Source organism: Coregonus clupeaformis, chromosome 31 (assembly GCF_020615455.1).
Source record: "Coregonus clupeaformis isolate EN_2021a chromosome 31, ASM2061545v1, whole genome shotgun sequence".
Lineage (NCBI taxonomy): Eukaryota > Metazoa > Chordata > Actinopteri > Salmoniformes > Salmonidae > Coregonus > Coregonus clupeaformis.
In genome coordinates, this window is record NC_059222.1 from 5,048,795 (window position 1) to 5,062,559 (window position 13,765).

The 13,765-nt window shown below is 44.4% G+C and overlaps 1 protein-coding gene across 1 annotated transcript in view; it reads right to left on the minus strand.

The window, feature by feature from the left end:
* Positions 1 to 10,247, minus strand: part of ccdc186 (coiled-coil domain-containing protein 186) — a 123,915-nt gene extending 113,668 nt beyond the window's left edge. The window contains exon 1 of the mRNA XM_041858279.1: positions 9,804 to 10,247. The gene's annotated coding sequence lies outside the window, so the exon portion shown is untranslated. The remainder of the gene's footprint in view (positions 1 to 9,803) is intronic.
* Positions 10,248 to 13,765: the final 3,518 nt, after the last annotated feature.

Below are 13,765 nucleotides of genomic sequence, written 5' to 3' on the forward strand. Positions count from 1 at the left end.
CTTCCCAGCCTGGTGCAGGTCTACAATTTTGTTTCTGGTGTCCTTTGACAGCTCTTTGGTCTTGGCCATAGTGGAGTTTGGAGTGTGACTGTTTGAGGTTGTGGACAGGTGTCTTTTATACTGATAACAAGTTCAAACAGGTGCCATTAATACAGGTAACGAGTGGAGGACAGAGGAGCCTCTTAAAGAAGAAGTTACAGGTCTGTGAGAGCCAGAAATCTTGCTTGTTTGTAGGTGACCAAATACTTATTTTCCACCATAATTTGCAAATAAATTCATTAAAAATCCTAGAATGTGATTTTCTGGATATTTTTTCTCAATTTGTCTGTCATAGTTGACGTGTACCTATGATGAAAATTACAGGCCTCATCTTTTTAAGTGGGAGAACTTGCACAATTGGTGGCTGACTAAATACTTTTTTCCCCCACTGTAAATGTAAATGTAATAATTGCGGCGCGGTCTGCATTCTTCATGCTGCAGGTGGGAGCGGACAGTCAGACAGTCAGACAGACGACTTAGGGATTAAAATATTTTTGATGTCCCACAGAATATTTTGAAACGGTCCTTTCTGCTTTGTATGCGTTAGCCTACCAGTATCAACATTTCCAAGCAAACAAAAACAGGGAGAAGGGAGAATCTGTAGACACGCTGACAAAAAAGAACATACTCTTTGCCAGAATTCAACCAGCCTTCACAAGACCACAACATATGCAAATATGTCCCATTTTGTGGGATAATATGTCCCTCCAGCAGAATAATACAATTTCTGAGTGCATGATATTCAGTTTCATTGGCATATAGCACGTACTATGGATGGTCTTAAACTGCAGTCATTTATGTCCGAGATTATATAAACATGACCGGGCATCCATTCATAATCTCCTAGGTTTTCTTCAAATTTTTTGTTTTACATGTTTTGTGTCATCGGGAAAAGCCTCTATCAACCCTTGATGCAGTTTGGAAATCAACTTTGGAGGTTTGTCAGACTGCCGTAAAATAGCATCTGGCTTGTCCAGTGTTTGCTGGACAGAGATAATAAAGTGTTGTTTCAGCAAAAATTCACCTCCCCTCTGTCTCAGACTGGTCTTCCCTGGCTGCCTGACTCTGCTGAGACCCCTGTCACCATCTGATCCTCCTAAAATGAGGCATGACAAGGAATTACCTTGGTGTACATTTATACATTATATTATCCAAGAATAGAATCAATGGTTAAATAATTGAAATCACCATTATTCCCAGATCCCAGACCGTAGCTTTAAGCTTAAGCTGCTGTCCTGTAGCTACTGTAGGTCTACCCATCAATTCAAGATGGAACTTTGAATCATTCACTGACTATACTTCAAAATTCACCCGAGCGTCATAGACTGATCTTCCCTGGTGGTCTGACCCTGATGGGACCCCTGTCGCCATCTGATCCTGCTAAGACATGATGAGCAGTGTTGTGTACTCACTGCACTAGAGGGCTGTATTCCCGCAGGATGCCTGCAGGTCCCGACAGAGATCATTGCGGCGCGGTAGGCATTTGTCATGCTGCAGGCGGGAGCGGATGGTCAGACAGACGATTATGGGATGAAAATATTTTTGTTGTCCCACAGAATATTTTGAAATGGTCCTTTCTGCTATGTATGCGTTAGCCTTCCTATTGTATTAAAAGCACATATTTTTCGCTTTATTCACACACTCAGAATTCACTGCTTCAACTTCAGTAGCCTAACTCTCCTAGTTGGGCGTGAGAGTTCAAGTGCGCCTAGTATGTGTGGTCTCATTGAAATAGAGTAGGCTGCCTACATGGGCGGAGACTCACGTGGCAGTTAACTTGAATATGAAATTAACTTAAATATGATTAGACTGTAGTTTACTACACTGTCTGTAAATAAATATTGATAATGAAAAGAAGGAGGGTGCTCAACCAATGTGAGTCGAAGTGCAATATATATATTTTTTAATCATGATTGAAAAGGCACAACACGCACATAGGTTAGGCTACTATGATGAGCGAGCGTTGCGCCTTTTCATTTTCAATAAGTATGGATTACCCATTTATTTCTCTCTGCCTGCAAATCTTCCTCCTTAAAAAGGTAGGCTATAACCTATAGGACTATGCAAAACGTAGCAAGTGTCGCTGTCATCATTCTTGCTGCCTCCAGTTCAGTAGCCGTACTTGCGAGATCAGGTGCGCGTGGTCTCAATTAAATAGAGTAGGCTATAGCCTATGCATACATGAACAGAGAAGCACGGGACCGTTATCTTTCCAAGGAAATGTACTTCCTAAATAGGCCTATGATTAGGCTATAGTTTACTAAACTCAGCAAAAAAAGAAACGTCCCATTTTCAGGACCCTGTCTTTTAAAGATAATTTGTAAAAATACAAATAACTTCACAGATCTTCATTGTAAAGGGTTTAAACACTGTTTCCCATGCTTGTTCAATGAACAATTAATGAACATGCACATGTGGAAAGGTCGTTAAGACAATAACAGCTTACAGACGGTAGGCAATTAAAGTCTCAGTTATGAAAACTTAGGGACACTAAAGAGGCCTTTCTACTGACTCTGAAAAACACCAAAAGAAAGATGCCCAGGGTCCCTGCTCATCTGCGAGAACGTGCCTTAGGCATGCTGCAAGGAGGCATGAGGACTGCAGATGTGGCCAGGGCAATAAATTGCAATGTCTGTACTTTGAGACGCCTAAGACAGCGCTACAGGGAGACAGGACGGAAAGCTGATCGTTCTCGCAGTGGCAGACCACGTGTAACAACACCTGCACAGGATCGGTACATCTGAACATCACACCTGCGGGACAGGTACAGGATGGCAACAACAACTGCCAGAGTTACACCAGGAACGCACAATCCCTCCATCAGTATTCAGAATGTCCGCAATAGGCTGAGAGAGGCTGGACTGAGGGCTTATAGGCCTGTTGTAAGGCAGGTCCTCACCAGACATCACCGGCAACAACGTCGCCTATGGGCACAAACCCACCGTCGCTGGACCAGACAGGACTGGCAAAAGGTGCTCTTCACTGACGAGTCACGGTTTTGTCTCACCAGGGGTGATGGTCGGATTCGCGTTTATTGTCGAAGGAATGAGCGTTACACCGAGGCCTGTACTCTGGAGTGGGATCGATTTGGAGGTGGAGGGTCCGTCATGGTCTGGGGCAGTGTGTCAGAGCATCATCGGACTGAGCTTGTTGTCATTGCAGGCAATGTCAACGCTGTGCGTTACAGGGAAGACATCCTCCTCCCTCATGTGGTACCCTTCCTGCAGGCTCAGTATGACAATGCCACCAGCCATACTGCTCGTTCAATCTCCCGAGTGGCGCAGTGGTCTAAGGCACTGCATCGCAGTGCTAACTGTGCCACTAGAGATCCTGGTTCGAATCCAGGCTCTGTCGTAGCCGGCCGCGACCGGGAGACTCATGGGCGGCGCACAATTGGCCCAGCGTCGTCCAGGGTAGGGGAGGGAATGGCCGGCAGGGATGTAGCTCAGTTGATAGAGCATGGCGTTTGCAACGGCAGGGTTGTGGGTTCGATTCCCACGGGGGGCCAGTATAAAAAAAAAGATGTATTCACTAACTGTAAGTCGCTCTGGATAAGAGCGTCTGCTAAATGACTAAAATTTAAATGTAAATGTAAATGTTCTGTGCGTGATTTCCTGCAAGACCAGCGAAGAGCCCGGATCTCAATCCCATTGAGCACATCTGGGACCTGTTGGATCGGAGGGTGAGGGCTAGGGCCATTCCCCCCGGAAATGTCTGGGAACTTGCAGGTGCCTTGTTGGAAGAGTGGGGTAACATCTCACAGCAAGAACTGGCAAATCTGGTGCAGTCCATGAGGAGGAGATGCACTGCAGTACTTAATGCAGCTGGTGGCCACACCAGATACTGACTGTTACTTTTGATTTTGACCCCCCCTTTGTTCAGGGACACATTATTCAATTTATGTTAGTCACATGTCTGTGGAACTTGTTCAGTTTATGTCTCAGTTGTTGAATCTTGTTATGTTCATCCAAATATTTACACATGTTAAGTTTGCTGAAAATAAACGCAGTTGACAGTGAGAGGACGTTTCTTTTTTTGCTGAGTTAACATTGCCTAGAAATAGGGCTAAATATTGATCACCTATATTTTTCCATCTGAAAATCTTCACACTCCTAAAAGGTAGGCTATAAAAATAGCTCAAGAGAAAGTACAAGTCTCTCCAACTCTGCTCTCTTCAAATTACATCTAGCTGATATAGCCCTGTAATACAACGTAAGGGCCATGTGAGAATCTCTGGTAATTTAACCTATTTCTTAAGTTATTTTTGCGCATTTGATGTTAACTATAGGGCAAAATATTGCTGGGACCATGGCTGGCAAGTGAGCTGTGTCACATACGCCTAAAATAACATTGCGGGACTGCGGTGGGGTTTGGGACCAGTTCTTGCGGTAGCGGACAGAAAGCCAGCGGGTGCGGGTGGGAGCTGGATGAAGAAATCGGTCCCGCGCAGACCTCTACTGTGCACCATGACAGTGAAGCCTGTAACGTTAGAGATGATTATTACTGTGTCTTTCCTGGCACTGACGAAGATGGCGGCCTCGCGACTAACTCTTAGGAAACTTTGCAATATTTGGTTTTTTTAAGTATTCTTTTTTACATTATTAGCTCAGAAAGTGTTTTGCATCATTACATACAGCCGGGAAAAACTATTGGATATCAGAGCGGCGGTAACTCACCAGCATTACGACCAGGAATACGACTGTCCCGAAACAGATCCTTTGTTTGCTCTCCCCAGGGCAACTGAACTGATTCCAGCGGCTGACCCAAAACATCGCAGGCGGAGGGGAGGCACTCGGAGCGGCCTGCTGGTTCGACTTACAGTGAGGAAAAAAAGTATTTGATCCCCTGCTGATTTTGTACGTTTGCCCACTGACAAAGACATGATCAGTCTATAATATTAATGGTAGGTTTATTTGAACAGTGAGAGACAGAATAACAACAACAAAAATCCAGAAAAACGCATGTCAAAAATGTTATAAATTGATTTGCATTTTAATGAGGGAAATAAGTATTTGACTTAGTACTTGGTGGCAAAACCCTTGTTGGCAATCACAGAGGCCAGAGGTTTCTTGTAGTTGGCCACCAAGTTTTCACACATCTCAGGAGGGATTTTGTCCCACTCCTCTTTGCAGATCTTCTCCAAGCCATTACGGTTTCGAGGTTGACGTTTGGCAACTCGAACCTTCAGCTCCCTCCACAGATTTTCTATGGGATTAAGGTCTGGAGACTGGCTAGGCCACTCCAGGACCTTAATGTGCTTCTTCTTGAGCCACTCCTTTGTTGCCCTGGCCGTGTGTTTTGGGTCATTGTCATGTTGGAATACCCATCCACGACCCATTTTCAATGCCCTGGCTGAGGGAAGGAGGTTCTCACCCAAGATTTGATGGTACATGGCCCCGTCCATCGTCCCTTTGATGCGGTGAAGTTGCCCTGTCCCCTTAGCAGAAAAACACCCCCAAAGCATAATGTTTCCACCTCCATGTTTGACGGTGGGGATGGTGTTCTTGGGGTCATAGGCAGCATTCCTCCTCCTCCAAACACGGCGAGTTGAGTTGATGCCAAAGAGCTCGATTTTGGTCTCATCTGACCACAACATTTTCACCCAGTTCTCCTCTGAATCATTCAGATGTTCATTGGCAAACTTCAGACGTGCCTGTATATGTGCTTTCTTGAGCAGGGGGACCTTGCGGGCGCTGCAGGATTTCAGTCCTTCACGGCGTAGTGTGATACCAATTGTTTTCTTGGTGACTATGGTCCCAGTTGCCTTGAGATCATTGACAAGATCCTCCCGTGTAGTTCTGGGCTGATTCCTCACCGTTCTCATGATCATTGCAACTCCACGAGGTGAGAGGCCCCAGGCCGAGGGAGATTGACAGTTATTTTGTGTTTCTTCCATTTGCGAATAATCGCACCAACTGTTGTCACCTTCTCACCAAGCTGCTTGGCGATGGTCTTGTAGCCCATTCCAGCCTTGTGTAGGTCTACAATCTTGTCCCTGACATCCTTGGAGAGCTCTTTGGTCATGGCCATGGTGGAGAGTTTGGAATCTGATTGACTGATTGCTTCTGTGGACAGGTGTCCTTTATACTGGTAACAAACTGAGATTAGGAGCGCTCCCTTTAAGAGTGTGCTCCTATTCTCAGCTCGTTACCTGTATAAAAGACACCTGGGAGCCAGAAATCTTTCTGATTGAGAGGGGGTCAAATACTTATTTCCCTCAATAAAATGCTAAAAAATTTAAATAAGCCTACCATTAAAATTATAGACTGATAATTTCTTTGTCAGTGGGCAAACATACAAAATCAGCAGGGGATCAAATGCTTTTTTTCCCTCACTGTAGGAGACGCGCACACCACCCACCGCTTCCAAGTATTCTACTCGTTAATGTTCAGTCTTTGGTTAACAAAGTCGACTACCTACGGGCAAGGATTTCTTTCCAGAGAGACATCAAGGCCTGTAACATACTTAGTTTCACAGAAACATGGCTCTCTCTGGATATTCTGTCGGAATCGGTCCAGCCTGATGGGTTCTCAGCTCATCGCGCAGACAGGAATAAATATCTCTCCGGGAAGCAGAAGGGCGGAGGTGTGTGTTTCATGATTAACGACTCATGGTGTAATTGTAGTAACATACAGGAACTTGAGTCCTTCTGTTCACCCGACCTAGAATATATCACAATCAAATGTATTAAGACATTTAAGCATGTTAACCCCCGCAAGGCTGCCGGCCCAGACGGCATCTCTAGCCGCGTCCTCAGAGCATGCGCAGACCAGCTGGCTGGTGTGTTTATGGACATATTCAATCTCTCCCTTTCCAAGTCTGCTGTTCCCACATGCTTCAAGATGGCCACCATTGTTCCTGTACCCAAGAAAGCAAAGGTAACTGAACTAAATGACTATCGCCCTGTAGCACTCACCTCTGTCATCATGAAGTGCTTTGAGAGACTAGTCAAGGATCATATCACCTCTACCTTACCTGTCACCCTAGACCCACTTCAATTTGCTTACCGCCCCAATAGATCCACAGACAATGCAATCGCCATCACACTGCACACTGCCCTATCCCATCTGGACAAGAGGAATACCTATGTAAGAATGCTGTTCATTGACTATAGCTCAGATTTCAACACCATAGTACCCTCCAAGCTCATCATTAAGCTCGAGGCCCTGGGTCTGAACCACGCCCTGTGCAACTGGGTCCTGGATTTCCTGACGGGCCGCCCCCAGGTGGTGAAGGTAGGAAACCACATCTCCACTTTGCTGATCCTCAACACTGGGACCCCACAAGGGTGCGTGCTCAGCCCCCTCCTGTAGTCCCTGTTCACCCATGACTGCGTGGCCAAGCACGCCTCCAACTCAATCATCAAGTTTGCAGACGACACAACAGTAGTAGGCTTGATTACCAACAATGACGAGACAGCCTACAGGGAGGAGGTGAGGGCTCTGGGAGTGTGGTGCCAGCATCAACAAAACAAAGGAGATGATTGTGGACTTCAGGAAACAGAAGAGGGTGCACCCTCCTATCCACATCGACGGGACCACAGTGGAGAAGGTGGAAAGTTTCATGTTTCTTGGCGTACACATCACCGACAAACTGAAATGGCACACCCACGCAGACAGTGTGGTGAAGAAGGCGCAACAGAGCCTCTTCAACCTCAGGAGGCTGAAGAAATTTGGCTTAGCACCTAAAACCCTCAAAAACTTTTACAGATGCACAATTCTGTCGGGCTGTATCACCGCCTGGTACGGCAACTGCACCGCCCACAACCGCAGGGCTCTCCAGAGGGTGGTGCGGTCTGCCGAACGCATTACCGGGGGCAAACTACCCACCCTCGAAGACACATACAGCACCCGATGTCACAGGAAGGCCAAAAAGATTAGCATTTCGCTAAACCCACTATATCATCTGCTAAACATGTGTATGTGACAAATACAATTTGATTTGAGTGTGAAAATTAGGGAATTAGCTAGGGAAACTGACAGATCAATAACGTTACATTGACATAATGACTAATACAGCTCACATTGCACTGAAAAAACATCAGTATTTCAACCTTCAATCGTTTGGCCAATGGTTTCATCGTTTGATTCAGGTCTAGTTTGATTGAGGCAAAAATAATAGCTAATGTAAGCTAACTTTTGGCCAGCTCTCTCTCTAATGGTACATGAACTGGCGAAAGCTTGCCAAGTTCATTTACTTCTGAAACGTGACAAAATAAAGGCTACAAAACATGTCCACACAAACAACTGCTGTTAGATAGCGATATGAGGTGGCTATTATTAGTATCTGACAGATAACTAGAGGCTAGAGCTGACCTGGCTGTGGTAGCTACTCACTAGCGTAGCTTATTCATTCACCTCAGTCAAGAGGGGATGAAACATTAGCTAACATTACATGTCAGTTACAATACTAGCTCAGCACTGCAAATAAACACTCGTTTTTCTTTTAAGTCAAGCAGCAGTTACCTTGCCTGCTACATCAGTCAACTAAAGAGTAGCCAGTTTCTGTTCCTTTTACAACTCGGTGAAAGAGCGAAATGTGTACACTGAAATATGCTCAACTCTCCAGTGCTGGTCCAGCCAGCCTTCCAGAAGCTTTGCCTTCACACAGCCTGTCAGTCCACTCTATGGTGTCCGTGTGGTCCTAAATCCAGTCGGTTAAACACTCCAAACAGCCTACCCGACGGCTCGGAGGCGTCCGCCCGGTCCTAAAGCACACCTTTGCCTAATGTTGTATCATGCATTATGCATTATGGGCCCTAAAAGCACGGAAAGCGTCCACTGCTTGTATACTTAGTGTTTTGGCGAATTTAGTACAACACTGGAACATTAGGCATACTAACTATATCCATACTATGACCAATAAGCATACTACATACTCAATGTACGTCACAAAGAGTATGGTTAGTGCGGTTAGTATGAGTATTAGAACACAGCTAAGGTATTTTGGAAGAATACCCCTTGACTGACAGTCCTCTAGAAAAGGAGGTGAGCAGTGGCAATTCAAGATGGCACGAGTTCCATATAGCTAAGATTCTTGTAATGACTCGAGACTCTGCCTGTATCAAAAGTCAATAACGTAATTTAGCTATAGCTACAAAGTCAATAACGTAACTTAGCTATAGCTACATACCCTATATAACAAGTACAACCAAAGTATGCATACAAGCCTATCTGGCATAAAAAGCCGCAACTGGCAGGTGGCTAGACAGCTTATGTTAGCTTGCTGGTTAGCTCATATGCCGCGTTCAAAACAACTGGGAACTCGGAAACATACGAGGTCAAATCATGACGTCAGTGATCTTCAGGTCGGAACTCTAGAAAGAGGCCCGAGTTCCCGAGTTGGAATTCCAAGTTGGATGAACGTTCAAAACTATTTTTCCTAGTCGGAGTTCGTTTTTTTCCGAGTTCCCAGTTGTATTCAACACACTGTATCGGAAGTCAGATTTCCGAGTTCCGAACTCCCAATTGTTTTGAACACGGCAATATTATGCATAGCTGGTGTTCTGGCTAGAGCAAGTGATATTGAATGCCATATATATTGAATATTGATATTGAAGTCATTTGTCTATCTAGTAAAAATACAACGACCAAAAGGAAGAGCTAGCTAAACACATCTAGCTAGTTAGCTTACGTTACCTAGCTAGCTAGCTAGCTAACGTTAGCTAGATAACCAACGCGTTAGCTACCACTAAAATGTATTCGATGATAACTAGACAACAAATAACATAAGATAAATTGATAGTTTGCATTGTAAATACCCACCTTATATGATATATCCATGTTGTACGGTTCAGATGTTACCAAAAAATCGACACTTCCCTTGACAGCTGATCCAGCCCAGCTGGTTACGCTAACAACTCGCTGAGGTGACAGTGACACCAGAGACGGAAAAGGAAGCGAGACACCCCTCTCGCCTTTTCCCCCAGTTTTTTTTTCTGGTTCAATGAAAGTCACCCGAACTGACAATTGTAAAATGCCTGAGGGAACTATTGAACACTATACTACCGCTATGACCACGTGAAGGTCCTATTTTCATTAATCCACCATCTTCGGTGACACATCAACAAATATGGCCACTGCAGGAAAGATCCTTGCTAGATTGAAGGGAACAGGAAGATGGCGGAAGTGGATGCTAAATTCGAATTAAGCAGCGCGTGGAGTAAATTTCGTTAAGACCAATGTTCTGAATGGACAACAGTAGTATCGAAAACAGGAACTAAAAGGAAATTGTCTAAAATTGGAGTGGAGGATACCTGTGTACATGATAATGAATCGCTTCTTGTTGAGATGTGTTTGTTGAGTAATGATGCATATGTGGGAAACCCGTTTGAGGTGTCGAAAATTGTGAAGTATGCGCTTGGAAAGTCTGTCAGAGTGACCAGGAATGGTCTTATTTTGATTAAAAATGATTTTAAAATGCAGTGGGCCTTAAAGGAATCCGGACAACATACATTTTGTGTTTTGAACTTCGGAGTAGAGCACCCGTCAAAGGAGTCATCTCAGGGGTGACGACGGATGTTCAGGTTGAATACCTGAAGAGAATTCCTGGTGTGGTTGGTGCCTGGCATCTGACCCGCTGGGTGAATGGAGAAAAATAAGAAAGTCTGTCTGTCCTGTTGTTTTTTTATAAAGAGCAAATACCTACGTATGTGAAGCTTGGTTATGTAAGATACGCCGTAAGAGCTTTCGTCCCCAAACCACTGCAGTGTAAGAATTGTAAAGGATTTGGCCATGTTTCAAGTGTTTGCAGACGAACAGAGTATACTGAAGAACGGTGTGTAGCAGGACAACGGTGTTGCAATTGTGGTGGGGACCATGATCCTGAGTTCCTGGAGTGCCCTGTAAGGGTGAAGGAAATTGAGGTGGCAAAAGTTTGAGTGGTCAATTGAATCTCCTATGCGGAGGCAATTAAAATAATTGAGAAAACAAGTGACGTTAGTGAAGATATGGTAGTGGATACACCACAACCTGTAGTAAATGTTTGCTGTCAGACAAAAGATAACCTGTGTGTTCAAAAGGTGGATTTTGTTGCATTCATTGCCACAGTTATAAACTGTACAGCACAAGTCTCAAAGAAGTCGAAGAAACTGGACTTTAATGTAGCTGCGGCAGAAAAGATTTTGGGACATGGTAGTCTCATTTTTTTGTACTAACTACCTAACCATCCTCGGGTGACTATTTTTCGGACTACTCAGGTACCTCAATCATTTAGTAGCTTTTTCTTGTATGACCAGACCAGAAGAAAGCCTAGGCCTATTTTGTTTACAGACTCACGAAGATGACTAAATTGTATTATTCCCTTTTTACAAAGGTATGCATACAGTAACCAATATACTGTTTTAAAGGGGCATACAGATCTGCTCTGACTTACTTTACACTGTTATTGTTCTATTTATTTATTAATACTTATTTCCAAGTGAGAAAGGTCTCAGGTCCTTTTTTTTTCTTTTTTTAAACTTATTTTTGATGAGCACCTCATATGCATTTAAAGTAGTAGGTACCTCTTATTATTTTTTAGTTTACTCCGAATAGTCCCTGATTACACTAAATAGGGTCTTACTAAAGAGAACACTTGGTTTTGGTCTTGAACATAATGTTCTGTTGAGTTGACATTCAAGAGCCAGTTAACAATTAGCCCAGAGTGTTTATGGTATAAACTATCCATAAGTTAAACATTTATGGTGTTTTTGGGACCAAAAATGTATCACACACTATTGTAGCAATTTGTACAGGAAATGGTACAGTGGGGAGAACAAGTATTTGATACACTGCCGATTTTGCAGGTTTTCCTACTTACAAAGCATGTAGAGGTCTGTAATTTTTATCATAGGTACACTTCAACTGTGAGAGACAAGTTTTTCTTTAAGAAGCCCTCCTGTTCTCCACTCATTACCTGTATTAACTGCACCTGTTTGAACTCGTTACCTGTATAAAAGACACCTGTCCACACACTCAATCAAACAGACTCCAACCTCTCCACAATGGCCAAGACCAGAGAGCTGTGTAAGGACATCAGGGATAAAATTGTAGACCTGCACAAGGCTGGGATGGGCTACAGGACAATAGGCAAGCAGCTTGGTGAGAAGGCAACAACTGTTGGCGCAATTATTAGAAAATGGAAGAAGTTCAAGATGACGGTCAATCACCCTCGGTCTGGGGCTCCATGCAAGATCTCACCTCGTGTGGCATCAATGATCATGAGGAAGGTGAGGGATCAGCCCAGAACTACACGGCAGGCCCTGGTCAATGACCTGAAGAGAGCTGGGACCATAGTCTCAAAGAAAATCATTAGTAACACACTACGCCGTCATGGATTAAAATCCTGCAGCGCACGCAAGGTCCCCCTGCTCAAGCCAGCGCATGTCCAGGCCCGTCTGAAGTTTGCCAATGACCATCTGGATGATCCAGAGGAGGAATGGGAGAAGGTCATGTGGTCTGATGAGACAAAAATAGAGCTTTTTGGTCTAAACTCCACTCGATGTGTTTGGAGGAAGAAGAAGGATGAGAAAAACCCCAAGAACACCATCCCAACCGTGAAGCATGGAGGTGGAAACATCATTCTTTGGGGATGCTTTTCTGCAAAGGGGACAGGACGACTGCACCGTATTGAGGGGAGGAAGGATGGGGCCATGTATCGCGAGATCTTGGCCAACAACCTCCTTCCCTCAGTAAGAGCATTGAAGATGGGTCGTGGCTGGGTCTTCCAGCATGACAACGACCCGAAACACACAGCCAGGGCAACTAAGGAGTGGCTCCGCAAGAAGCATCTCAAGGTCCTGGAGTGGCCTAGCCAGTGTCCAGACCTGAACCCAATATAAAATCTTTGGAGGGAGCTGAAAGTCCATATTGCCCAGTGACAGCCCTGAAACCTGAAGGATCTGGAGAAGGTCTGTATGGAGGAGTGGGACAAAATCCCTGCTGCAGTGTGTGCAAACCTGGTCAAGACCTACAGGAAACTTATGATCTCTGTAATTGCAAACAAAGGTTTCTGTACCAAATATTAAGTTCTGCTTTTCTGATGTATCAAATACTTATGTCATGCAATAAAATGCAAATTAATTACTTAAAAATCATACAATGTGATTTTCTGGATTTTTGTTTTAGATTCCGTCTCTCACAGTTGAAGCGTACCTATGATAAAATTATATATTTGATTACAGACCTCTACATGCTTTGTAAGTAGGAAAACCTGCAAAATCGGCAGTGTATCAAATACTTGTTCTCCCCGCTGTATATACTGTCAGGAATCCACAAAATAGGCCTAGGCTTTCTCCACAGAAACACTATCTACAAAAGTATGTGGACACCCCTTCAAATTAGTGGATTCGGCTATTTCAGCCACACCTGTTGCTGACAGGTGTATAAAATCCATGCAACCTCCATAGACAAACATTGGCAGTAGAATGGCCTTACTGAAGAGCTCAGTGACTTTCAACGTGGCACCGTCATAGGATGCCACCTTTCCAACAAGTCAGTTCGTCAAATTTCTGCCCTGCTAGAGCTGCCCCGGTCAACTGTAAGTGCTGTTATTGTGAAGTGGAAACATCTAGGAGCAACAACAGCTCAGCCCTGAAGTGGTAGGACACACAAGCTCACAGAACGGGACCACTGAGTGCTGAAGCGCACAGCGCATAAAAATTTGTCGGAGGCTTCATGAAATGGGTTTCCATGGCCAAGCAGCCGCACACAAGCCTAAGATCACCATGCGCAATGCCACGCATCAG